This window comes from Acomys russatus, chromosome X (genome assembly GCF_903995435.1).
Source record: "Acomys russatus chromosome X, mAcoRus1.1, whole genome shotgun sequence".
NCBI classification, from domain to species: domain Eukaryota; kingdom Metazoa; phylum Chordata; class Mammalia; order Rodentia; family Muridae; genus Acomys; species Acomys russatus.
Genome location: NC_067169.1, coordinates 72,570,749 through 72,596,361, shown reverse-complemented (window position 1 = coordinate 72,596,361; position 25,613 = coordinate 72,570,749). Strand labels below are relative to the sequence as shown.

Here is a 25,613-nt window from a genome sequence, read left to right as displayed (position 1 = left end):
TATGTGGTTAAAAAGTATGCAATCTCATGTTTCAAAAAGCTAAAGAAATACAAATGTTTGTAAAATAGTCATTAGATTTTGTACTACATACATAGATATACAAATGTTGCAATACTGTGACTAAAAAACTAGCCCTCATACATACCAAGTAAACAGTGTACCACTGAGGTTCATGTACTACCCAGATACTCTATACAATATAATGAAATCATGTGTATATTTAAAGTCCCTAATCTTTAAACTTTCTTTGGTGAATAATGAGTATGGCTTATTAGCTCACATATTTGAATATGTTGCTCCTTAGCTGGTAGAATTGTTTGGGAAGGATAAAGATATGTGGTTTGTTCTGTGAAGGCTGTCACAGTAGGGCAGGCTTTGGAGTTTAAAAAATCTCATGGCATCCCAGTTAGCTCACTCTACTTCATGTTCTGAATCAAGGTATAAGTTCTAAACTACTGCTCGAGCACCATGCCTGCTAGCCAGCCAACATGATGGACAAGGATTCTAACTCTCAACATAGCAAAAATCTATATTTCTATTAGATTATCAGTGAGAGTCATAAAAATACTGAAGAGGGTATCATTTAAAACAGTTGCTATTCAGAACCAGTCAATCACATCCATAAAATATATAGAAGCTCATTTTTAAATGAATGTGTCTATTATTTCCATAACAAAATGAAGAAATCAACATAGTACTGTAATGTTAACTAGCAGAGAGCAGTTTTTCAATTGAGGTATGTAGACATCTACTGCAATAAGCTCTTTTGTCTAAAGACTTTTAATAATCAGTAGGGTAGTGGTAAAAATATAAAGTGATATCAGTTTTAAGTATAATATGCTGTATGTAATCTATGACAGAGAAATTTGTAAATATCATCATAAAACAATGACATAGATCAATCTTAATAGAGGAGGCCAAATAAATCTGCATGTACAGCCTCCAATATCTGCCTTGACGTTTGAAAAAAAATCAGTGATTTCATCAAATTTAATACTTATAAGTTATGTTTGATTCTAAATATTACTCATATTTCCTTTATACCCCAAGGTATTAAAATTTTTAAGATTGCTTCTTCATCTACAAAAATATTTGACAAAAGAGAATGATTTACATTTGTTCATTTAAAATCAGTCACCCACACATCCCAGATTACTTCAAAATGCATTGTTAAGAGCATTTTAGATTCCTTCAGTGAAAATTACTTTAAAAAATAGAATTATGAAGATTAAGGGTGAATGGACAAGTTTATTTATTACAAATTAGTGAGTAAAAAGTCTCAACTGAGAATGCATCTGGCCAAAAGAAGAGGAAGCCTAGGCAAATTCTTCAGAGTTTTTAAAGTAGAAAAGAACCCCAAGAGGAATTTCCTGGTTAGGGCTCAACTATTCATGATGTACCCTGATGATTCTCAGGCACTCAGAAAGTACCACCCTTGATTTTTTCTTGCCAACACCATTTCTCTATTTCAGGCATCAAGCAATATGTAGCCTTTGACTATATTCTCTCTGTACATTCATGACATTACGTAGGCACACATATGCAACAAAAAACACACAGACAAAAAAGACAGAATGGAACAGTTTAAACTCAATTAAATGTTGGCTTGGTTACAGAACTGAGCAGTTGCTTGTTTTTTAGGAACTATAACACCAGAAGTAAGTGTTGTGCTAATTATGTAACTCAAACTAGCAGCATCAATATCATTGTTATAGATGATTAACACATATAACCACAACTCATTAAGGGGCAGAGAATACAAGATTGTGATGTACTTCGCCCTAAATAAGACATCTGCATTACATTATCTCCTCCCAAGGCTCAAAAGAGGAATTGAAAAATCTACAAGAGCCAGAGACAGGAGATGATTACAAGAAGGGGTGTGTTTTCCAGGAACATTAGGGCAGCTACACATAGGAACTACAGCAGCTGTAACAGCATGCACAGGACCTGTTCTAGCTCAGGATAGAAAAAAATCCAGCATGAAGTTGGGGATGCAAGCATGATGGTCCACCCCTAGTTGAGGGGCTATTGATAAGTGCTACTTGTCTAGAAAATGACAGTTGCCTTCTCTTTTATAACTATGTGGCCCTAGGTATACTGCTCCAATGGATGGTCACACACCCAAGAGTATGTATGCAGGACAAATTAGACTCAATGATTTCAATAATTGGAAAAATATATGGTTGGATGATATGGGAAGGAAAGTAGGTCTGGAAGGAGCTGGGGTGAACATAAATAAAATACAATGTTTAAAATTCTTGAAAACTAATGGAATATTAATATTTGAAAATAAAAAATATTAAAAGTTTAAAATAGGAATTAGTCGCAAGCTTTCAAATTTTCTGATGTCAACATTTTAGACTGGTTCACTTACACTCATCAAAATGATCAAAGGAAAGAAAACATTACATTGAATGGAAGTAAGAGAGAATTTATTTAACAACTAAGTTCAGAAGAAAGTAAGATACTCCCAAATTAAATTCTCCAGGACAAAGTAAAATGAGCGAAAAAGAACCTCTATAAATCTAGTTATTCTATTAAATGAGGGAATAAGAATAATTTTATTGTTTTCTAAATCAACATAAAACAATCTTTCAATTTCACAAAACTTTAACATTTTGTCCAGAATGACATATTTAAGCTCTGAATTAGATCACTGCATTTTAGGTAAATATAGCATTAATATTTGGTGGAGAGAGGAGTCTATTATACATGCACACACACAAATATAAAAGGACACAGTGATCATATGTTAAATTTTATTAGATTCTCTAGATTTATAGCAACCTTTCAAAAGTGTTAAACCTAAAGTTAGAAAGTTATACACTAGGTCCCTTAAGTTGTAAAAGCAATTGGTCTCATGTGAAGGCATCCAATATTAGTCATGTCATCTCTTTATCACTATTTGTATGGTGCTAAAGGCTAGTATAGAGTGTTATGTGTTCTGTACAAAAGATTTTATTTCTCTCTAATCGTGCTCTACTCCCATGTGTAATCTCACAGTACAAGTCGCATCACTGGAACATCAAATAAAATGATTGATACTTCAAAGTTTCTTGGGGAATTTAGAAAGTGGACAAACATCATAACACATGGATCAACTAATTCAAACAGTTTAAGGGAACTAGAATACTATTGTAAAAGTAATCTTCCTAATTTTTAAAGAAAAGCATTTCATCTTAATACCAATATTCCTGACATAATGTACATCAATGCAAATATAACTCAATCTGGGTTAAATATACTTGGGTAAAAAAAAAAAAAAAAAAAAAAGAGCTACAGGTGAATAAGACCAATGTATTACCTAACAAAACAATATCGTATATTTACTTCATGGATCAGCAGCTCAAAACAATAGAGAAGGAAAACGTCTTTGCTTCACCATATTTTTAAAAAAATATTTCTTTATTATATAAGAGTGCTTTATCAGCAGAAGAGAGTATCACATTACATTATAGATGGTTGTGAGCCACCATGTGGTTGCTGAGAATTGAACTCAGGACCAATGGAAGAGCAGGCAGCACTCTTAACCACTGACCCATCCCTGGAGCATTTTTAAAGGATATTCTGTTCAGCTAAATTAATTTCATAATTGCCCTTCTATCAAATATACATCCATCAAAAGAAAATGTTAAAATACAAAAGAAGAATATGATGGTAATGTGTATATGCTCTGAATGCAAATAAAAATATGTATCTACCCTCATTTTTGTCTACATGAAAAAAAATCCCATAGCAGTAAACAAATGAATTCCTTGAAATGACTCACTTTTGTATATTAATGCATGAACTATATCTAACCAATTATAATATACCTATTTGATGCAGTGCTGCCATTTCCAGGCATTTATGCATAAGCTTTGAAGCATGATACTTGCTGACCACTTATTTTGCCTGATTCACAAAAAGGTTGAATTGTCAACTTTCCAGCTTTGCCTCTCAGAGGTTTTTACTTCAATGCTATGATAGATAACAATTTCCTTAGAAATTCCCAAAGAAGACATCCCATCTTTCTCTCTGCATTTATTCTCTCCATCAGGCTCACTGGCAAGAGCTTGCTATGTCCAATGTGAGTCATACACCTTTAAGAGGAGAAAATGTGCAGCAGTTCAAGTTGATCATATTAGATAAAAAACAAATTTCTTTTCCATATTGTTATAACAACATACTGTAATACCTCAAGTTGCACACAAAAGTCTCCTTACAGAACAAGTTTAACTACAAATTTTCTCTCAGACAGCACTTTCTTATTTATTAAAATCAATTTCTTATACTGGGTAAATTACTCTGGAGATAGTCTAGGAAATAGCTTTAACTGTATCTATTTTAAATACCAACAGGATAGGCAGTGGGGGATATTTTTCTCCACACCTGCCTTTAAAAGTTGTTATAAAAAGTATAATACAAAGTTATATTCCATAATGGGGTAAATGACTTAAAGTGTGAACAAAAATGAAAATAGAATCTTCCGTCTATGGTAAATAGGGAAAAACCAAGCGGAAAGAACATTTCACATATTCAAGCCAAAGCCAGTCACATTTCACATCATAATATTCTGAAACTGTGACTATAATTATGTTAGGGCACTTGCTAAATCTGATGGCTTAGTGATGTAACCTTTAGAATTTACAATAAAATGTTAACTTCCACAAGAAAAAAATTTATCAGTTTATTTTCCTTAGAAAGTAATATAGCTAGAATTCTATCATATACTCCACAGGACATCCAATTTTATTGTTTCCATTAAATTTTATTAAAATAAATTTATTCCAAAAAAATCACACTCCTAATCTACAAATCCTGAAAACAAAACAGACCTGATAGAGTTTTTCTATCATAAATAAAGTCCTTGAATGCAATCAGGAAAAACAATGGCATTAGCACAAAACTCGGGTAAATAGCTCCTTTTCCTAAGCCAATTTGTGCAGTATGCTATCTGATTCTGCGGGGCAGTAAACAAGTGGTAAAGGAATTTCCCTGCACTGTTAGGAAGGTGAGGAAAGTTGAAGGACAATTGCTCTTTGATGAGCACAACACAGAAATGCAACCTTTTTTTCTCACCTACCAACCACAATATGAAAAACATGTAATTAACTATTCATTATAGATGATGGTTGCTATGTAGACAAAGATCAAAGAGATTTAATTTTCATGGATATTTTTAACACAGAATACATACACATGCATCTAAAAGGAACCACTTCTTTGGTTCTTCTTTGTGGATTGAATATGGCATGTTGTTTACTGAGAACATGACTTTTAGAGATAGGAAGTTTGTCTTCTCTGTGTTAATCTTTATGCTTTGTTTTAAATATATCAACTTAAAATGGGAAGGAACTGTGGAGATTATGTACTTTTTTGCCTGAATACATACAGTAAAATACATTTTTGTTCATTGTATTTTAAGTGAATAAAACTGTATCTATTCATAGTACCCACGACTTATTCATATAGTTGTCCATTATAGACTAACAACATACACATTTCTCATATCCCTATCATTTTGTTCGTGTGGTAAAAACAGTAAAAATGTACTTTCATGGCAATTTAAGGGTACAATATACTATTATTTACTGTAGTGACCATGATATGCATTAGATATCTTGAGTTTACTCTTTTATTTACCAGAAATTTTATAGCTTTTCACAAATATCAATTTCCTGAGACAGTTGATGTAAATAAAAATTTTAAAAATATAACCTTAAACAGTCGATATTCAAAATCACCAACAATCACACATTAAGCAAACCAGGAACTGTAAGTGGTTATCTGACAGATACTAAGGTAAACATAGTCTTATTTTTCTATCACAATGAAATGAGCGATCTATGTGCAATGAATATATTCTATCAAAAATGGTTATGTGTACTTAGAAGATCAAACCTAGAACCTTGCACATGATTGATAAGCAGTCTAACACAGAGCTACATGTCTACTATTCTTGGTTTTATGACAGAAGATCTCAGGATGGCCTGTAACTCATAACTGGAGAGAGACTATATGCACTCATAATCTCCCTGCTTAGGCTAAGTACTAGGATTATAGGTTCATAACACTTATGAAAAACACAGTTACTTTTCTTCTCATTTTGGACAGTTAAAGGCCAAACTAATATATATGGGAGGGAGGAAGGGAGGGAGGGAAGGAGGGAGGGAGGGAGGGAGGGAGGGAGGGAGGGAGGGAGGGAGGGAGGGAGGATGGACTGCAACAGGCAGGTAAAGGCAAGCAAGCTGGCTGTAATAAATTTGTCCTGATTGTACAAATAAACTAGTACTAAAGAACACACTGTGAAAAGAGTAGTTTACTAGCTTCAAAATATACTAAATGACTCAGCCTTCCAGATTAAAAAACAAAACAAAAAGGTTGACTAGCTTTTCTTAGGCCACAACGCTAAACAACAAAAACCATCAGAAACAAGCACTTTTCTTCTTGAATATGAACACCTTCTTAATATTCACGTTCTTTATCAACAACTAATGCAAAAAGCACCAATTAAGCCAGGCCTGATGCAAAGGACCTAAAATCAAGGCTACTCTGAAGATAGAAGCTGAAGTATAACAAGTTCAAGGGCAGCCTGGGTTAGAGAATGGAGTGAAGGACAATGTAGTTTGGCTCGGTCTCAAAATAGAAAGTAAAGGAGGGAGAGAAGGAGAGAGCCAGGGAAAGGCTGGCAATATAGCTCAATGAATAATGTTCAATCCCCAGTACTTCCTCCAAATCAAATAGTTAATACCAATTTTTATGGTTGTTTTTATTTCACAATGTAAATTATACCTTAAGTGCATCAATGGCTATATTTAAATGTAGAATAAAAATCTGTAAGGCATCTTATTTTTATTTATTCTATGGTCCATCAAGAAAGAAGGGAAACTGTAGACAACACCAACAGTGTAGACAACTAAATCTACATTTTTTGCTTCATAGTTTTTTACTCACAATACTTGAAACATATAGCAGGAGGGTCATATAGCACCACGTTTATCCTATTCATCATTCCCATAACAAAAATAAAACACCCAAGAAAACTTGTTTTTCTTTTTAGCTATTAATTAATAAAATACTTGTTCAGAGCAGAAAGTTCTTACTGTGATTATCAAAAGAGAGAGACTTAATTAAATACAAATATTTAAAAATCACTTCAAAATTATAGTATTAATTGATATTTAGTCTGGTAGAAAACTTATTAAGAGCTATCTGGGGAACATGTAACAGTGGCTTTTAATATAAAATCCCAGTGCTTGTGTGGCCTTGCAGATGTCTTGACTCAGCTAAAATGCTGCAGACTTCCATATTCAATCCTCTTCTGCTACACTTCCTTACTTCATTATCTCATTGTGGTTTGCCTTATTTTTCTTGATTATACTGAATCTCCAATAAATTGAGTGACTTCTTTTTGTGAGACCAACCTCTTCCTTCCTCTGCTGATGTCTCTTTCAAAAAGGTCTAAGATTTGAACGAAGGTGAAAAAATGTAATTTAAATGCTCTGTGAGTAATCAAAATTTAAAAGAAGAGCAAATAAGATGAAATACACTGTCAAAGATGATTCCACATCATACACTCAGGGCTCAAGATTCAAAAACATGATCGGATAAATGAACTTCCCACAATGAAAGATATTACAAAGATTAGAATTAAAAATAATAACTGAATGATTTTAAGTGATTTAAAGTGTGTTGTAAGCTATAAACTGAAAAGTCTAGCACCATGCTTATACATATGTTCACAGTCTGCAACTAACATGGTTCTTAAATCTCCAGAGAACTGTTTGGTAATTCATATTTATCTAGCATCCTTTTTATTGATGTCTCAAAAGTGTCTAGTCATATATTTGAAATGATTATCTATATGGAATGGGTTCTTATTCTTCAAAATCAAATCTTCTACAACAGTATATTTTCAACTACAAAATTCATTTGAAAGGAAAAAGTCATGAAAGTGAATAGTAGAATTAAAATGTGAACTATTATTACTTGTTCATAATTCAAAAATAATAAGTTCAACTAGCAGATATGAGAAATGTTTCCTAATGTTCAACAACAAATAGAACATTTAGTGACAATTAATTGTGTATTTCATAATAGCTAATGGGGTTAATTTTTTATGTCCATAGCACATAAAATTGATAAGTGTTTGGAGTGATTTATATTTCAATTACTCTGACATGATCATTACACATTACATACATGTATAAGCATATAAAAATAGTAGCTGTCAATTAGAAGCTAGAAAAAATAATAATACATAAATAAATTAATAAAAGACACCAACAACTGTCCATAACACATCCTATATTCTATTCCCAGGAGAAAGTAATGATGAATAATACCTTTAATGTCAAATTGTATCAAGTTCAAAGACTAAAACAAGGTTGATGCCCCCTCACGTTAAAAACATTATGCCATTTTAATCAAAGTTCATAATGTTTGGCTCCAACACACTTCAAACATCTTCAACATTTTCTATATGAAGGCAAAATTCATTCATGTTTATTACAGATTGAGATTTGAATCGATTTCAGGGTGTTCTTTTTTCTCTGACAAATACTAATTCACATGGGGAAACATAGGATAACAAAACTTTTTAAAACTCTGTTTATAGTACTTCAGTCTTCAGTATGTTATTATAAGAGAAAATTGAAAAAAATAAGAATAGGTCTTCAAAGAAACTCATTAAGAAGCTGGGATCAAAGAAGGTGGTTCAGAACAATAGTAAACACATACATGTGGGAGGGTGCTAGATTTCTACTCTGAACTAAAGGAATATATCTCTGAAAACAGGGAGAATTGGAAGCAATCTGATATTATCAGCAACTCTGGATTTTACAGAACAGAACTTAACATCTAGATGTGGGCTGAACTGGAATCAAAGAAGGCTTTAAAACCATATCCATGCTGTAGGCTACTAAACCACCTCAGCTGATGCTCATGTACATGTAAGCGAACACTGTAACATCAGGCTCTCTTCTGTATTCTACCTATATTGATTCCATCTCAGCACAAGTTTTCAAGTTGAAACTGTCTGATGTGGAAGGCTGTACAGCTATAGCCCTCCCGATAGGTGAGAAACCTCCCCCAAATTAACTAATTGCCCAGTATGGAACATCAGTAAAACAGCTGAAGTCACAGAGCAAACGCTGTTGTGTAGTGCACATGGATGTTTCAACAAACAACACAGAGTCCTTGACTCTCCCAGGTGTTAGCTGGCATCTTAATTGTGAATTGTCAGCTATCCAGTTCCTATCAAAAGTCTAGCTGAAATGATAGATATGCCTTGGGGAGAGCCTCCAGGGCATTTCTGAAGTACAATACACCTTAGTAGCAGGGTAGAATACAAGAAAGCAGAAAACTGGTACTACTGCTCTAGGTCTATGTAGAAACTTAATGACCTTGGCTCCTTGTAGGAAAAGAATGATCGTTCATGGAGACCCTCTGTGTTTTATGAAAATTTATTTAATTGTATTGTACAGAATCCCTCATTTGAAAAGAACCACGAAATAAAATTCTCCAAGGTAAGAATTAGGAAGACTGCCTCCTCCCTTTATATAATGAATATATCATTATGTCAGGTAAAAAAAAAAATCTGTCTTGTAATACTTTGTTACCCATGACACTTTGGTACAAAGTATTTACACTCAGATCATTATGTCACAATGGATCAGACTTTTGGAAATTAACCACATTGTCTAACAGTTTTAGATGGTTATTATATAGACATACATTCATATATCATTTAAATGGAAAAATCTGTGACCCTAATGGATTTTTACTTATCCATATGTATCATGTAAAAATAAAACAAAGATGGGGTTGCGGATTTAGCTCAGTGGTAGAGCACTTGCCTAGCAAGCGCAAGGCCCTGGGTTCGGTCCTCAGCTCTGGGGAAAAAAAAAAAGACAAAATAACCAAAGGAAAAAAAAATAATATTAAAACAAAGGCAAACACAAGAGCCACTGGTTATCTTAAGATATATTGCAGCTTTATCATTAAAACGATACTCCAAAAACTTCCTCAGCATTGGCCCTGCCTAATTCTTTTTAACATTAATATAGGCTGAGGGTGGGAAGGGGAGGAGAGGACAGAGGGACTATGACCCTTATGTAAAGTGAATAAATAAATAAACTTTATTCCCAGATCTAGCCAATGGTCAGAATATTCTCCACAGTTGAGTGGAGAGTGGGATATGACTTTCTCACGTACTCTGGTGCCTCACATTTGACCATGTCCCCTGGAGGGGGGGACCTGGTGGCACTCAGAGGAAGGACCGCAGGTAGCCAAGAAGAGACTTGATACCCTATGAGCATATACAGGGGGAGGTAATCCCCCTCAGGAACAGTCATAGAAGAGGGGAATAATGGGAAAATGGGGGGGGAGGGATGGGAGGATACAAGGGATGGGATAAACATTGAGATGTAACAAGAATAAATTAATAAAAAAAAGGAAAAAAAAATAAATAAATAAAATGAAATAAAATATAAAAAATAAAATTAATATAGGAAACAAAGATATCTGTACCTTCTGTTATTAAGTATAACATTGGATGTGCCTAAGGAAAAACATCATTTTAAGCAAACAGTTCATGATTAAAAATTTAAGGTCTACATATATTTAAAGTAGTTTTATCAAATTAGCCTGTATATGTTTGTTAGTAACTGATAATGGTGACAAAAATGTGAACAGAAGGCATGGAAGTTTAATTAACTGCAATGACTGGAGCATTTTATATTTTTTGTATAAATAAATTACTGGTATTCTAAAACAAGCCATGTACCAAAAAGTTAAGGCAAACAAATTCAATATATCAATATTTAAATGTACTTTAGTAAATCTATTCATAATTCTGCCTTCTGTTCTATGCTTACATTTTTAATTGCTATACACATTTGTATATCATAAAACTTTGCCTTCATTATCCCATTTTTCGTAGGTAGATCCCTGTAAAGCATTCTAAGAGACTTGATCTGTGCCTACCTTTATGTTAGTTCTCTAAGTAGTGTTGGCTGCATTGCCAAGCTTTTAATAAATTTAATACAAGCTGTTTAGTTATTAACACTAATAACTGAGAAAATACTTCAATCACTAATTTGTAGTGCTGTCAAGATTCAGCAACGTTCACTACAATGATTGTGTTAAATGCATATTTGTTGATATGCTAAAAATGTGTTTAAATCGACATGGAAGAAACTATCAAAATTATGCCAGAGATAACACAAACAACTGCATATTTGTAAACTGGAAAAACATTCCTTTTGTCACATGTGTGGTAACATTTACTGAGGAAGCTATACTCACAGGAAGTGAGCACAGACATTTTGCCTGGGTTGGACAGAAAACTGGATATTAAGCAAAGCAGAAGGGAACTTTCTAAATGTGCTTACATATCCCTTGGGCCTTAAACTATTTCCATATAAACTATGAAAATCATTCTATGCAATCACAATCCTATGATGCTATCCTTTTTAAATATGTTTAATTATTCTTTCAGAATTTCATACATGTACTCAATGTCTTTTGATCACATCTACGCATTTCCCTCTTCCAACTTCCCCAAGACCCTTCTCCAAACTTCACCTCTTGTTTTATAAATGACCTATCCCACTGAGTCTAATTAGTGCTGGCCACGTGTGAAGGAGTTTGAGATCATCCACAGAAGCACGGATAACCTAGTGGAATTAACATCCATGAACAAAAGTGACTCTCCATCCCCTGCCAGCCATAAATGATGATTAGCTCCTTAGCAAGGGGTCAGGCCTTTTGAGTTACTTGCCTATCCTGATAAAATTTTCAGTGGCTGGATCTTCTGCAGTTTTTATGCAGGTAATCACAGGTAATATGAGTTTATGAGTATAATAGACAAGTTATGTCCAGTATTTCACACAGCACCCTTCCTCTGTCTAGTTCTTACATTTTTACTATTCTTCAAAATAAGTGTTTGTTCTTTGGGCTGTGTGTCAGGATACTTTTTCAGTGATGTTTTATTGCTTCGCATTTCTTTGACTTTTCATGAAACATACTGCCAAGTATCTATGTATCCTATAATGGCCTGGCTGGGGGAGCAATGCTCCAAACTCACTGGTCATTTCCCAGTAAACATCGCTTCCTTTTATCAACTTTAGTAAAGGTATATAAATATAAATCTATATGTAACATACTACTTATTCTAAATTATGGAGACCACGGTACGTACAAGGTCTAATGCAAGTTGTAATAGCAGACTGGGACTTCTTTTATTGCTGAAGCACAGGGACTTTGGGGGTGTTAAATAGAGTTGCAAAACTTGCATTTAATTAAGTCACCATGAAATATAAAAAGACTATTGGGCTGGTGGTGGTGGTACTGCATGGCTTTAATCCCAGCACTCTGGAGGCAGAGGTAAGTCAGCCTGGTCTAGATAATGAGTTCCACTACAACCAGGGTTACCCTCTCTTGAAAAGACAAAACCAAACCAAAACAAAACAAAAAAAGACTATTGTTTAAGGCATGCAAAGCTGCCTGTAGCTTATGAATTTAGTTCAATCAAACTAATATGTTCCATCCCTATGTGGAAGATATTACCTTCATGTTCTTACTCTAATTACAGCCAAAAATGCCTGGGCACAAAATAGTGCCAAAGTAATGAAGATTCTTTCTCCCTTTGAGAAGCAGAGGTTGTTACTGATGACAGTTTAATATCCACACAAACTCACATATTTTTGTATATAAATTACACAGTGGCAACTATTCTGAAACAAATAAGAGGACAAGTGAGTACCTTATCCAGAACAGAGTAAAAATGAAATTATAAAAGCAGACATATGAATATGAAACTACTCTATTATAGAACATAGGCAACTACAAATAACTTGATTTTAAGGCACATGATATACTACCTTGAACTTCTTTGCTTCTCCTTCTGGTTTTATAATTATACATATGTAATTTTATATGTCAAACTTCTGAGATGAAACATTGAGGGTTTGTGTGCTTATATGATTAAGTGGTTAAGACACTTAAAATAAAATAAAATTTTTTAAAAAGTAGGGCTTGAGATGACAGCAAAATAGAGGTAACATTGAGTGGGAAGAAAAAGCAAGAATATGTCTACAATGAGTTTCCAATCAGTTTGAGGCCCCATTTGGCTATGTACTACCTGTGTTATTTCTTCCCACTTTGCTCTCAGTTAAATAAAAAATTTACCTCTCAAAAAAATGGTATATACTCACTTATATCAGCATACTAGCCGAAGGGGCATGTCACACGAAAGCCTCCACTTACCAGGAAACTGGGACAGAAGAGAGGACATCCTATTGGGACTCTAGATGAGAGAAGCATGGGAGAATAGCAAAGTAGAAGGATCCAGAGGGTCCTAGAAACCTACAAGTAGAACATTATGATAGGCAGATTTAGGCCCAGGGGTCCCGCTCAAACTAAGGCACCAGCCAAGGACAATACAGGCAGTAAACTTTAAGCCCCTACCTAGATCTAGCCAATGGTCAGAACATTCTCCTCAGTTGATTGGAGAGTGTGATATGACTTTCTCACGTACTCTGGTGCCTCGCATTTGACCATGTCCCCTGGAGGGGGAGACCTGGTGGCACTCAGAGGAAGGACAGCAGGTTGCCAAGAAGAGACTTGATACCCTATGAGCATATACAGGGGGAGGAGGTCCCCCTCAGGAATAGTCATAGGGGAGGAAAAAAATGGGAAAATGGAGGGGAGGGAAGAATGGGAGGATACAAGGAATGGGATAAACATTGAGATGTAACAAGAATAAATTAATAAAAAAAATAAAAATAAAAATGTAAAAAAAAAATATATATATATATAAAAGTTTATCCAGGCTTTGGGAAGATGGCTCGGCAGCCAACACTTGCTACTTTATCAGAGGACCAAAGTTTGGTTCACAGCTCACAATCTTGTAACTCTAGTTATAGGGGATCTGACAAAAATCTATGGCCTTTATTTGTCCCAAGCACACACACTGTACTCATATATACTTACAGCCAAATATTCATACACATAACAAAAAACATATCATAAAAGATTATCTGGGTTAAGCAAAAATGTATAAACAAAAACATTTTTGTTTTACTTTTTATTTTTAATTTGATCGCTTTACATCCCAATTTTAACCCCCTCCATCATTGCCTCCTGGTCCAACAATCCCTTCTTCATACCCCTCCCTCCCTTCCCCATAATCCTCAGAAAGGGGAACCCTCCTTTCCTAAGATCTGACCTTACCCTATCAAGTCTCATCTGGACTGCCTATTTCCTCTTCCTCTGTGGCCTGTCAAGGCCTCACCACCAGGGGAGATTGATCAACATGTGAGCACCAGAGTCCATGTCAGCAGTACTTCCTACTCCCGATATTATGAGACACACAAGGAGAATGTGCTGCCTGTCTGTGACATCTGAGCAGAGGGTCTAGGCCCTCACCGTGCATGGTCCAAGTTGGTACATCAGTCTCTGCAGCACCCCTGTCCTCTGCCAGAATGTATTGGCTCCATTAGTCTTCTTGTGGAGCTCCTGTCCCCTCCAGGTCCCTCTGTTCCCCAACACTTCCATATGATCCTTTTGCTCCACTTGGGAGTTTGACTGTGTGTTTCAGCATCTGCTTGGATCCACGGCTGGTTGGAGTCTTTCAGAAGACCTCTATGGTAGGCTCCCTTCCTGTTCCTTCTCTTCAACTGCTTCCAGTGTCTATTCTATTTGCCATTCTGAATGAGAATTAAGCATCCTCCCTAGAGTCCTCCTTGTTGTTTAGTTTCTTTAGGTTTTTATATTGTAGTGTGGTTATCCTGTACTATGTGGCTAATATCCACTTATGAGTGAGTACATACCGTGTGTGTATTTCTGGGTCTGTGTTGTATTTCTTGGTCTGTGTTAACTCACCCAGAATGATCATTTCTAGTTCCATCCATTTGCCTACAAATTTCAAAATTTCCTTGTTTTTATTAACTGAGGAGTATTGCATTGAGTAAATGTACCAGTGTTTTTATCCATTCTTCAGTTGAAGGACAAAAAGGAAAACAAACAAACAAAGAAACAGAATAGCTAATAAAATCCTGTATAAAAGCATTTTTATAGCTAAAAAGTTCTCTAACTCTGTAAAGAAACTGTTACTTCCTTTATCAAATAATTTCTCAATATGAAGCTAATTCTAACAACCAAAAAAAATTGAAAATAAGCAAAGGAAAATATGCAAAACACATTTTATGGGAAGGTTTCAATCTCATTTACATGTGGAGTAACTGAGGTACAAAGCAAGTACACTGACTTAGAAGACTCAGTGGTTAAGAGCACTGACTGCTCTTCCAGTCACATGGTGGCTCACAGCCATCCACAATGAGATTTAGTGCCCTCTTCTGGCATGCAGGTGTACATGCAGGCGGAATACTGTATACATAATAAATAAATAAATATTAAAAAAAAGAAACAGAATTCTCAAAAGTAGTATTCTAGTGTAAATCAGCCATATAAAAATCTAGCTCTCATAATTTCTAACTAAAACTTTTTTAATTAAAGAGAACAAATCCAGCAAAATGTAATTTCAATAAAAGGGCTAAAGCAACCCAATTCTCTAATTTCCAGTTTTTCTGAGCTAGTTAATGCCATTTCCTGAAAATAACTGAACTTTTGTTTTGTTGTTTCAGTAGATATAAGGCTAATGTCCCTTTGCATAATAACAGTAGATTGAAGATTGTCCACCCAGAATCTCAGAATATGACTTTACTTGAAAACAGGGTGTTTCTAGTTATAATAAAGGTCAGAACAAGCTTTCTATTAAATCAGTATGGACCCTGACTCTAATTAATATGACTTCATAAAAGACAGACAAGTTGTCCAAAGATAAAGAATTCATGTGAGGTTAGAAGCAAAGGGTAGAATGAGGCTGCCACAAGTCAAGGAAATCTAGGTGCTGAAATAGACAAGAAACGGCATCCTCTAGGGTCTTAGAGGAAACTCAATGAACCTTCTGTCTACTTTAACTGTGACAGACTACATTTTTACTGTTTGAAACAACTCGCTTTGTGGTAATTATTATAAAGGCCATATGAGGTTAAAAGGATGACTCGGTGATCCTAAATTTCAGGGAATATTTAACTGTTACACAATCGACTGTACTCAAAGTGATTTATCTTTGCATTTACTATTTCTTTTATATAAATATATATATATATATATATATATATATATATATATATATATATAACTTAATTCATATACTTAATAATGAGCCTTAGTTTATTCTTACACTGATTTCCTTCCTGTTGTTGCTTCATTGATTTTGTTTACATATTTGTTTCTATCCATTAAGGAAGACAAATCTGTTGTTTGTTGGGGTGGTTTGTTTGCTTATTTATTAGATCTTGAGAGGGAGGTTAAGCCTTTTAAATTGCAAAGTAACTAGAGAGCAAAGTTTCATGGTTTAAAGTGGGTTTATCTGGCTGGAAATAGGAAGTATACTCTATAGTATACTTTGGAGTGGGTACTGATACTTCAAAGGAATAAAACTAGTCTTCCTTAATGTAGTAACTATTAGTAATGTGAAATAATTATTTCCTACAGCACCTCTATACACTTTACTTAAAAATCAATGTTAATCTTTGCTGTGGCTTCTAAATGGGGGAAGACATTACCCTGTACCTTCAGTACATAGTCATGTGATATAAACACATTGCATACCACCAACATTACATTGTAGGCAGAAATCAAATGTAGACTGTAAATGTGAAACAGATATCCATAATAATTCATAATAACATAAATAATCCATAATAACAAACTTATAATTTTAGGATGAAAAATTGAGATATGTGGTAATAAATAGTAGACTTTTACTCCCACCTCTTTCCAGTCTTTGTGATAGTGCTGTATTTACTTTTGATGCCTGTACTTTCTTTAATCTTTTAATAATTTGTCCATTTCAGATAGCATTGCCTATAAAGTGTCATCTCCATTTTTTCCATGTGAACTTGTTTACATAAGAGAAAATGGAGATGCTGCCTCGGCATGTCAAATATCGATCTGATCAAGATCAAGAAAGGGACATGTCCTTATGGAGTTGGCTTCAAATATGACAAACAAGCCATTGGGCAAAATGTCCTCATTTCTGCCACAGACAGAATTCTGCCTTAAAAAAAGGCAAGCTGGATGCAGGCACAGTCAACAGCCAAACTCTGCCAAGACCGGGTAAGCAACTCAAAGTTCTTGCCTCACAAACATGTCTGTCAGATATATTGGGCCAGAAGGCTGAAGATGTTCCAACATTATAGAGAGTTTTGAGTGACTGTTCAGGTAGAAAACTGTCTCTGTCATTTTTTTCATTTTGGAAGTTGCTAACCTGCATTTCCAATTCACTCAGGTAATTAAGTTTTATTCCTTCTCAAGTCTCTGATGGGGTTAAAGACCAGATAGTTTAGTTTTACAATTAAACTTAGTTGTATAGGGGTTAATATGTTTTTAGGTCTAGATAGATGTTTTAAGTTGATAATGATGAGATATGATAAAAATTGATTTTTATTCCAAACTTTAGACTCAACCAAGATAGAAAAGATGCTTTCTTCATGATTGCCAAATACAAGTAGCCAAATCACTATGGATGTAACATTTATATAATTCCTGGTTGTTTCGTGGTTCTTTTTGCTGTATGTATTTTATTTATGTGTAATAATATAAACATATATGGAAAATGTAATATAATAAAAACTCCTTAAAAAAAAAGAAAGGGACATGTTCTCTGAGGACAAAAACTCTGGCCAAGCTCTGAATTGTCCAACTGCTGCCTCACTATCACCCACGATGGCCACAAAAATCCTTTATACTGTCTTAGTTCTCCAAGATGGGAGATTAAAAATAGAGAGGTTAAATATATATCTCCTCAGGATTAACCCGGAAAATACTTGCTTCCTTCTATCACCTTATTTATTAGTTGTTCCTTGGATCAGAAAGTAACTGGACCAGATAAAAGTAATAACCCCACAATTATTTTGTTTTTTGTTACTGAGGATACTGTGTTTTTATTCACTTTTTTTAAATTTTCTTTTAAAAAATATATTGAGAGCATTTCTTTTTACAGAAAAAAAATGCTATTTTCCTTTTTGTTTTTTGTGAATGTGTGTTTATACTGCATGTACATCCATGTAAGATATGCATGTGGTGTTAGAGGAAGGTAGAAGTGGCCTCAAGAATAATGTAATGAAATTTAAATGATAGCTAATTTGCTAAGGAAGGACTGCTTCAGAGAGATACCTTGCCATACTTTGAGTATCTAGTGTACCCGATGTTTTTTCCCCGCTGCAACCTGGCATACTACCTGGAATACACTCCATGTTAGCAGTATGTTTTTTATTTGCATGTTTCCAACTTGAGATACCATGACTTGTAAGACTTATGTGCTACAATATACCTATATGTTGAATATGTATCATAAGAATAATCAAATCTTTCACCTGATGGCATTTTCCATACAGTAACTTTCAAGACAGTGAGGATGGCATATACTGTGATATACTCCAGCTTGCATGATGGGAAGTTTTCTATGTTTTTGTGCTTGTTGTTGGTTTTACATTTGTGTGTTTTTTATTGGGGGTAAAGGGCGGATATGATGAGATGGAAAGAGGAGTGGTACTGGGATGAATGATGTGAAACTAAAAAAGAATCAATAAAAAGAAAGAAAGAAAAAAGAAAGAAAGAAAGAAAGAAAGAAAGGGTGGACGGAAGGAAGGAAGGAAGGAAGCGATCAAAAGAAGGGATAATTGTGCTGTTACATCTTTTTGAATTCTGATGTTCAATAGCCTCCACATAGAGCCTCTGTGCCCTCTACATTCAGGGCAGTGTGAGGTAGTACACATTTAGTTTAGAAATAAGTTTTTATTTCTCCCCCATGAGACTCACACTTACCAAATTATACTGTCATTTTTAAGTAAGAAGAGATAATAAATTATCAATTGTGAAAATAGTAATTATAGATTTTGTTTGAAAACATGTTTAATTTTATAATATTTAATAGGCTAACTTCAGTAAGTATATAAACACATATATTTCATATGTCTATGAACCACAGTGGGTGAATTACAAGTGAATTATAACTAGCAGCAGATTTCAAATAAAAGAATGTTTATTGTTAAAACTTTTAAAATAATAAAAAAAAACAACTCTTTTTCAGGTTTCTTATACATAAATGTGTTTGCCCAAAATAGTTGAAGTTATCTCCTCAAGTTACCCAAAGGATTGGCCCTCAAACAGGGAAAAGGAGCATTGGCCAAATCTTTACTATCAGCCAAATCATTATCTAAACAAAACTGAAAGAATAAGTACTCAATGTTGGGCACTCAAAAATTAACTTTTTAAATATTACACATAACATGTACCAACGAAATAAGGGTAAAGCAATCCAGGAATTACTATATATTTGTTATTTCTACACATATTTTTGTTAGGCCTACTTAACTTGTCTTCCATTATTCCTTTCAAGCAACGGAATCCCACTAAAGCATTTGATTCCACTTAGAGGAATAAACAGTGTGAGGTTAACTAAAATATCTAAAATAAAAAGAACAAAAACAAACAAACAACTACACACACACAGAAAAAAAAAAACCCTGAAGAAAACCAATGGGAAGGTAGAGACCTTCAGAATTTAGGAGAAAGGTTAGCTATCTACTTTATTGAAAGATACATATTACAACATTAGTTCCCAGACACATTATCAGGTTAACTTCCAAAATGAAAAGGACTTTAGGGTGAAGGTCGAGGGAGACAAAAAGCAAAAGTCATACTTATGGACATAATAGGACCAGAGAAGGGGAAAAAAATTAAACCCTGCCTACTGATACTGCAGCCAATTGAATCAGCTCCAACAATTACTACATGACTTATAGTTACACTCACAAATACAAAACCCTTAGCTCTAGGTTTCTGCATTCATATTAGGTGCTGTAACAAGGTAATATTTTATCTTCTACATTATTTCTCTCAGTACCACGAATATCAGGAAAGCATGTCCTTAATTACCTTACCTCCAGTCTGATTTTCACTAGGAAAGATAATGGTTTTAGAAAAAAGTAATCCCAAATTCCTTCTGCATTAAAGACTATACTTTTCAGAAATGTCTGATAAGGAGTCTCAGCAATGTAGAGCTGCTCGATTGCTCCAAGATGCCAGAGATAAAAGATATACTTAAGAGACTTCAGTGCCAGAAAGGAGTACAGGAAAATATTGCAGTAATCACCAAAGGGAGTCCCATGAAAAGCACCATGGGCAATCCCACTGCCTGACAGTATGCCAACCTCGTGGACAACTTCTTCATGAAGGCACAAAGCACCATGGGCAAAATTAACCTGCAGAATGAACTCATTTCCTTCTAATTCATTACAAGAAAAATCAAATTATGATTTTAACAGAAAAGGGCTATTTTCTTATCTGACTGTGATTCATAATCACGATGAATAAGATATTCTTAGCTTCCTGTATCATTTCCTAATGTAATGACCTCCTCCCACAGGAATAATAGTGTCAATCATGTCAGTTGGAATATAGACATTTCCTAAGAGCCCATGCAGCATGCCAGTGATCTAGAACAGGCTGGTAGCTCTGCCCACCACACAATAGGAGTTCCTCTACTGTTCCAAACAGTTCTCGGGAAGGCTTGGGTCTCATTTCTATGTATTGGAGTAAGAGCTTATTAAAAAGTACCTGCATCTAGAGTTCTTCTGAACTTAAGTTAGCTTTGTTACTCTTGGCAAATGTTTTTTGTTTTCTGTAACTAAAATAATTGAATTATTTTTTTTTAAATCTGCTAGACAACAGGTATAGTCTTCTTTTTTAAATATAATTATTAATTTATTCATATTACATCTCAATTGTTATCTCCTCCCTTGTATCCTCCCATTCCTCCCTCCCTCCCATTTTCCCCTTACTCCCCTCCTCTATGACTGTGACTGAGGCGGACCTCTTTCCCCTGTATATGCTCATAGGGTATCACGTCTCTTCTTGATAGCCTGCTATCCTTCTTTTACATGAACTCTGGTGTCCCATATTTGACCAGGTTTACTCTTCTAATCATTGTATCTTGGTGGGTTGAGAAGTAGTGATATCTAGGAAGACATAAGGGATGAGTATTGAAAAGGTCTAGCATGCCAGTGCGAGGCAAACACAGGTCTGAGTATGGTAAATATGTTGGTGACATGTTTGCCTTTTACCCTTCTTCCCAATTAAGCCATTAGATTATATCCCTACATCTAGCCTCCAAGGTCCAGTCTCTTATTTGGCCACTTCTATGTCATGAAGCTGACTAGCAAGGTCCAACTAAGTATTAAAGCCCAGAAATCAAAATCCCCCCATTTTGTCCACCCTAATTTACATGCCCAATCAAGAGTGACCAACTCATCCTAACAAAGGAATTTCTCCTTTCCCTTTATAAACTGCCATTTGCCTATGAGCCATGTCTGTCTCCTGTCTATTCAGAGGCAGTCTTTGGACCTCCCAGGAAAATGTCCCTTATCTTCCAAGACAATTACCTCCCAGGCAAATATCTTTCATTCTCTAAAACCTGTCTTTGTCTCTCACTTCCTGCCTTCTGTTACTCTGGTGCAAATAAATCTCTTGTGTATAAGAACTTGCTGTTGGGATGTTTTGTGCCTACTTGTAGATCAAGTATGATTAACACACATTAAATTTACCAAAAAAATAAATTATTATTTCAAAAAAATACCATGTATAGGAGTTGGAGAGATGACTCAGCAGTTAAGAACACATGTTGTTCTTAAAGAGCTCAGCCCCGACATGGTGTTTCAGAACCATATGTCACTCCAGCCAGGAAACAGGATGCTCTCTACTGATCTCCAAGGTCACTTAGCATGTGTAAGGTACACATACATCAAGGTAAAACACTCAAGTACACAAAGCAAATAATCTCTTAAAAAGAAAACATTTACAGAGCATTTATAGTTTGCTTTCAAGGGAAGAAACATTGACTCACAAGATTTAAAACAAATTTTTTCAGTAATTATTTTAAGAACCAATGAGAGGTCACCACTTTCTGTTTCTCTGAAAATAGATTCCTCACTGCTAATTATCTAAAGGATTTTATGGGGTTTGTGTCCCCTTTTAATGGTTGAAGAGGATCAATGTTCTTTTCCACCTTTCTGAATACAAATAGGCACATTTACTTTTTCCTAGAAAAAAATATTTTTCTTCCTCTAACTTAACCAAACAAGTAATTTGAAATACACCATTTTTAATGTATGTATAATGGAAGTCTTAATGATCAATGACTTAAAAGCCTTTCAAATCTGATATAACCTATACTAAAATGAGTTACCACTAGCAAAATACAATGTTTGATGTTAAAAACAAAAGAAAAATATACTTCATAATAAAAACCTATAACACCTTAAGAACATTAAATTAGCAGCTTTTTCTAATAAATTATGGGAAAAAGCACACAAGAAATTTAAAATTTTGCAATGGTTTAATAAAATATTTCAGTTAATTTCTGCTTAACTCAAAATTCTTGTTTCTCTTAACTGTTTGCCTATCTCAAAGCAAAATACCCCGTTTTACATAAAGTAGAACAACCAATACTGTAGGTAATACACCAGCACAACAACATAATTCAAGTAAAGAAAATTGTAATTTAACTGAAAGAGGAAATCCATTTAACTTATGCATATTTAAAGAAAGTATTTGAAGAGTATCAAAGAGAGTGAATTGCATACATATACAGTAAAATTTATTTTAAAGAAAAATAAATGTTAATAAAACCAAATTACTCAAAAATTGATCTGAATAGTTAAAATCATAACTTATTTTCAGTAAAGCTGTATTTGTCATGTACTATATTTAGGAAAAGTTAAAGTGACTAAGATAAATTCATGCAGAAAAAAACATTCTAATTAGGGCACAAATTTCTTTTCTGTTACACATCCATCCTGGAGCGTTCCTATTATTGTTGAAATATACTGCACTGAAGTCCAGTCTTTGGGCCCCTCACTCATCAGAAAACATGTAAGTTCAATGAAGCTAGAAATAACATATCGCTAGTAGATGCCAGCTGAGAATTTTGTTGTTTTGGTTTGGTTTCATTTTTTTAATTCCTTTCTTTTTTGTTTTACTTCCTAAAACTCAAAAAAGCAGAACACAAGCATCTTCAAAAGCTACAAAGTCAGTTCTTTGTCTCATCCAGCAATTTTAAGATGCTGGCAATCCAGGACAGGATGGATGTAGCCCATCATAATGAGATACTCAGTGGCTTGAGTGATAGCTCCATCAGTGAATCCGAGGAGCTCTGTTCATAGCTTGGTGATATCCCTCCCTTCCTGGTGAGAGCATGCTTGAATCAGATGCAGACCCTCCATATAGATGAAGTTAAGATCAGACACGCTAGAAACGCTGGCAGCTGCCACTCAGACTCAGGCCTTGGGGAGGTTTGATGGTTCAACAAGATCACTTCTGAGTGTTGTCTCGTGGGATGACTTCTCAACAGAATATCGCTGTCTCTGACAGACGACAATTCTACCACAGAATGCCGGTACCCGGCCTCACAACCACAACCAACTTCACACTTCCTCCACAGCCAAACAGCTACCAGAAAAGACAGTGGCTACTCTTAGACACCCAGATTCTTGTGAGATCACAAAACCCTCTTTGCTGCGCCTTTTGTTACTATGTAGAATTTTAAAACAGGTAAGTATGCCAACTGCCCAGTAACCGCAATCAATTCACTGGCAATACTTGGTGCTGGTGGATCTCCCTGAGTTTAAAGCCCACTTTATTTGAACAGTTTCAGGATGGTCTGAACTAGTCTACAAAGAGAGACCGTACCTCAGACTAATAAACAAAAAGAAAATGGTCTTTTAAAAAACCTTTCTTTATGTAATATCAAGCACTATATTATCTTTTTATTTGTATATATTTCTTTAACTTTATTCACTACACAACCCAAACGTGGCCCTTTCCCTCATCTCTTCCAGGTCCCACCTGGCTTCCCTCTTCCCTCCATGCCCGTCCCCTAGTCCTCAAAGAGAGGGAGCCCTTCTCACCTACCATCTCCAGCCTACAACATCTCATTAGAATGGCCTGCATCCTCTTCCTCTGTGGCTTGGTAAGGCACCTGGCCACAGAGATGTGATCAAAAAGAACACAACAGTGTCCATGCCAGAGACAGTCCCTGCTCCCCTTACTAGGGAACCCATATGGTGACAAGCTAAGAAGAATTTGGAGTAGGGAAAATGTATACTAGTCTCTCCTTTATTGAATGTCACAAGTTGCTTGAGAGCCGTTTTATTTGTGTGTGTATGTGTGTGTGTGTGTGTGTGTGTGTGTGTGTGTGTGTGTGTGTGTGATTGCATGAATGTGTGTCCACGCTCACAGAGGTCAAAACTGAAGGTCAACTTCTTGTGGTTTTGAGCTGTTCAGCATTGATGCTAGGAAACAAACAGGTGTCCTCTGGAAGAGCAGCAGCAAACATTTTTTTTTTTAACTATTGAGCCACATTTCTAGCCATGAATGCCAGGACTTGAGATTTTAATTTTGTTTTGTTTTTAGTGGCTTGGTTTAATGAGTTTCACATGCTGTTGCCCAGGATGATTTAGCACTTTAGACAATCTCACAGACACACTGTCCCACAGCTAAAAATACAGACATGTGTCACTATATCCAATTTATATTCACTTCATCAATTCCTCCATAGAAAGTTTGTGGTTATAAGTATTTAATAGGGAAGGGCACTGCAGCTGATATTGAGGTGCTAGTAGTGTGGTGTGGTTTTTATTATAACATAAGACATATCCATGTTGGGTATAGTAGCTTTGCACTAAGGAGGTCAAGGCAGAAGGATTCCTACACATTCAAGGATAACCTGAGGGATGTTGAGTTCCAGGCTACTCTGGGCCACAAAGTGAGTGTGTGGGGAAAAAAAACACAATAAAGACATTACTAAAATTTAAAGGCATACCATTTTAGATATAGTAACACAGCAGCCATTGAAAGATTCTCATAATCAAACGAAGCCACATCTTAACACTCTCCTTAATAAAAATATTTTCAAATTTTGCAAAGTATAGTATGAATATAAATAAACAATACATTGGAACTTATATATAATCTCAGTTGAATGACTGAGATGTACATTGGACCTAAGCATTAACATAGAGGAAATATGAATAAAATCATAAAGCTCCTTTATATACTCTTTTTTAGTAAATTTTTACCTCAAGACGATGGTAATTTAGTATATAGATCCCAGAATATTATAATATTACATTGAAATCTATTTTTCTTCATAATGTATTACTTGGGGTGTTACTAATTCTAAAGCCTATTATTGTAAATAAAGAAAAAGTTATTATTCAATCCATTGCTACCACACAACTACCTCCTAATAACATATACAATAATAAGGAGATTATAAATAATCTATTTAATTTTTATCAGTAAAATACTTGGGGTATCTCAAAGTTGAAAAAATGTTGGTAGTCTTATGTAAAATTTAGATATAATAAGAAATTATATACATACTTAAATATAATCACATGTATAAAGGGAATAAAATTGTAAGCTAGTGTAATTAATATAATTTGCAGATAAATAATAAAAATTATCTGGGTACACAAATAGACTAACATATAAAT

At 34.8% G+C, this 25,613-nt stretch overlaps 1 protein-coding gene and 1 pseudogene across 3 annotated transcripts in view; one reads left to right on the top strand and one right to left on the bottom strand.

Annotated features, from left to right (window-relative positions):
* Positions 1-25,613, bottom strand: part of Diaph2 (diaphanous related formin 2) — a 730,565-nt gene that overhangs the window by 550,181 nt on the left and 154,771 nt on the right. The gene's annotated exons all lie outside the window — the stretch shown is intronic.
* LOC127185704 (dynein light chain roadblock-type 1-like) lies at positions 20,139-20,535 on the top strand (annotated as a pseudogene).